Here is a 3478-nt window from a genome sequence, read left to right as displayed (position 1 = left end):
CAGCCGTTTCCGCTTAGGCACACGCAGCTCCGCCGTGGGCGCCCCGGGGCGCGACTTGCGCGGGGGGCCCTGAGCCCCGCGCCCCGCGCAACTTGCAGCGAGCGCCGGCGAGCCAAAAAAACCCACAAAACCCCCCAAAAAAACACCCCCACCCCACCCAAGCCGGTGGCAAGCGGGGCGAGGGCAGCACCAGCACAACCGCATCCCTTGCTCCACCACCCCCCTCCCCGAGTTAGGGAGATGGTTTTCTACCCCCCCCCTACACACACATTCCTTTTTTATTATTATTTTTGTTTGTTTGTTCTTCCCCTTTTTCATTTCATTCCCCCCCCCCTCCTCCCGCGCTGTTGTTGCTGCCCCGCGGGTAAACGAGGCGGACAAAGGAAGAGGCTTTTTCCGTCCCCCCCAAAATTGTGAAGTTGCGGAGGGGGATGATTGGCAGAGCTAGCTGCACATCGCTCTGCCTTTAAAAAGGGGACGAGGTTGTAAATGAATAATAAGAAAAATAATAATAAAAATCCCCTCTCGGATCCTCCCCCCCGTGGTGGCTTTTTAATTAAGAAATGAAAAAGGTGCTCGCTTCCCGCTGGGAATTGGAAAGTGGGGATTTTTTTATTCGTTTTGCTGGGGGTGGAAGTGTGTGGGGGGTTGTCTGGGAAAACTGGCACGACGGTGCTTGAGGTGGGGGGGTTGTGCTGGTGCTGGGAACGCTCCTCGTGCCACCTTCTCGCTCCTTAAACACGAGAAGTTGCAGCGTGTTCGGTGTCGTGGAGGTGGATGGAAGAACAAAGCGGGGAACCGGGGGGGGGTTCCAACTTCTCCTTGTGTTCCCTCCCCCCTTCCCCTTCAGCAAAAGCAGCAGAGATTAAATTTAATATCCCTTTTCCACGCTCTTAATCGGGGTGTGGAGTTTCGCTCCCAAGAACACGGTTCCTCTGTGGCGGCTGGTTCAGCCCGGATTATGAATTACTCTCTAGGAAGGACACACGTGGAAAAAAAAAACCAAAAACCCAGCAACTGTTGGTGGAGAAAATCAGGCGCCTTGTGTTACACGAGCGATGTCTGTCCTAAATTTAAAAAAAAAAAAAAAAAAAAAAAAGGATTATTTTACCCCCTTTTCCTCCCCTAAAACGCGCTGGAAAAGTTGGGAAAGTTGTATATCAGCGTTTTGGATGCCAAAAAGGGGAGGAGGGGAATAAGGGAAAATTCCCAAAGCAAGCAAATATCACGCGTGAAGAGCGCGGGGGTCCCGCGCGGGATGCGGGGTGTTCGGGGGTGTTTGGGAATGGCAAGAGGGAAAAGGTAAATGGCAGAGGGGAAAAGAAAAAAAAAAGGGCATCATGAGAGCCGCGTCCACGGGGTTGAGCGTGAGATTTTGCGTGTGGCGATCCCTCCAAAAATCCCGAGTGTGCCTGGTGTTGGTCCGGAAAGGCGCAGGTTGGCGTGGAGAAATAAAACCCTGAATTCTGAATATTTGGAGTTTTCTGGCTGAGCGCAGTGGCAGGTTGAGATCTGGAGGGAATGGTGAATTTCGGGTGGTTTTTTTTTCTCTTTTTTTTTTGGCTGGTGGATTGTGATATTTCGGTGTTTTCCCCTGTGCCTGAGGGCAAAGTTTCTGGACGAGGAGCGCGTTTCGATGGCAAAAAAATAGCGGTGTCCCCGCTCCTTGGGACGGGAGCTGGGTCTGGATGCGAGAACCCGAACGAGAATAAAATCACATGTGATGAATTAATACGTGTTTTTTACGCATCGGCTTGAAAACATCTCGCTTTGTTGGGTCCGCTGTTGTTAAAGATGCTCTGTTTTAAGTGTGGAAAAGGCGGAAGAGTTGTTGATTTGGTTCAAAGTGATGTTGTGTGGGGTATTTTCGTCATCCTTTTACGCTGAATGCACCAGGCTGGGGGGGGAAAAAAAAACCCGTAATGAACAAGTTTATATAAAAGGATAAAGGAAGAGAAAAAAAATAAAGGGAAGAAGAAAGTCATTCACAATCCTGTAAATTAATATTTCAACAGGGACAAGGTTGATTACTGGTACATTTAACCATAATTATTTGATATTAGTGCTGTGATAATTGAATGATTTAAAGGATTCATTACATGTATGATGAGTTTGCCTTCTCTGTATTAACTATCTGCAGATTTCTTTCCCTTTCTTCTAACAGCATGTACAAGACAAACCAATATCTATTCTGTGTATATTAAGATTGATTTTATTTCTCAGCCACCACCCCCCTGGAGAGAAAGAGAAGAATCTAAACTTAATATATGTTTAGCAACCCAGAAACGACATAAAAGTTTAAAATCTACCCCCAACTGTTTTTTAATTATGATATTAGATCGGGGAAGAGGGACGGTGGGAATTTATCGCGCCGGCTATTTTCGTATGGATGTGCCTGGGTTTTTTTTTTAATGTAAAAACATGGGTAGTCAAAAGGACACCATGCTGTTCCCCCTCGTCTTCCTCCGTGCAATATTTTCTCGCTCCTGCTCGTGCATTTTCTGACGGCCTTATCGGGGTAAAATATTAACGATATTACCACACGCCGGGTTGCATCTTTTTTTTTTTTTTTTTCTCTCGTGGAAATCCTCCTCTCCCAGCAGGTGTAATTTTGCAGCCTGAGGGGTTCTTGGCCGCGTCTGGCTGGTGGTGGTTGCGCTTTGCCCGGGGATGAACTTTATCCTTTGCTCCCGGGGGTGGGGGAGTGGTTTTGGAGGTGGTTTTTGGGTAGTAAAATAAACCCCAAACAGACCCCGAAGCAACCGAAACGCTCCTCTGGTGTGGAGACGTCGAGTGGTGGGGTCGGGGTTGATGAACTTTCCCTTTTTTTTTGAGTTTGAAGCAGAGAAAGAACCGCACTCTGTTTGAGGGGTATCCCCCCACCCCACCCAAAGAAAATCTCTGTTTTCTCGTGTGGATTTGGGGGGAAAAAATCCCCCCGAAAGCTCAGCCCTTTTCCCTACGAGACGAAGGGGAAAAAAAACAAAACAAAACAAAACAAACTGGGCTGGTGTAAAGGGCAGGAAATGTCCCTGCCCAAGGTTGTTGTTTGGAGCTGCGGGTGTCTGGTCAGACCCCGAGTATTTACACAGGTACCGGCTCTGCGATGACCTTTACAAATAACTCCTCGGAGCGGGGCTGCGGGACGAGACAGAAGACTTGAGGGAGTGGGGAGGTTGGGGGGGTCGCCCGAATAACCTGTTTTAAGCCGTATTTGTGGGAGACAGAGGCAGGTTTAAGACCGAGCTGATCTCCTGGAGGAGATTTGCACCAGGCCAGAGATATTGCGGCGCAGACTGGGCTGGAATCCATCGCCTCAAGCGGCAACCTTCATCCCTCCGCCCTCCTTCCTTCCTCCCCTCCTTTCCCCCCCCACCAAGACATTTCTGGGGGGGTTATTGTCTTATTTGAGGGCACCAGGCTCTTCCTAACACCTTGGGCTCGCTTTCGGGTGTGCAACCCGAGCGGCCGAACAATA

The sequence above is a fragment of the Myiozetetes cayanensis genome, unplaced genomic scaffold (genome assembly GCF_022539395.1).
Source record: "Myiozetetes cayanensis isolate MyiCay16 unplaced genomic scaffold, myiCay2020 scf51, whole genome shotgun sequence".
Taxonomy (NCBI): domain Eukaryota; kingdom Metazoa; phylum Chordata; class Aves; order Passeriformes; family Tyrannidae; genus Myiozetetes; species Myiozetetes cayanensis.
The sequence above is the reverse complement of the archived record's forward strand: the minus strand, read 5'-3'. Positions refer to the sequence as shown.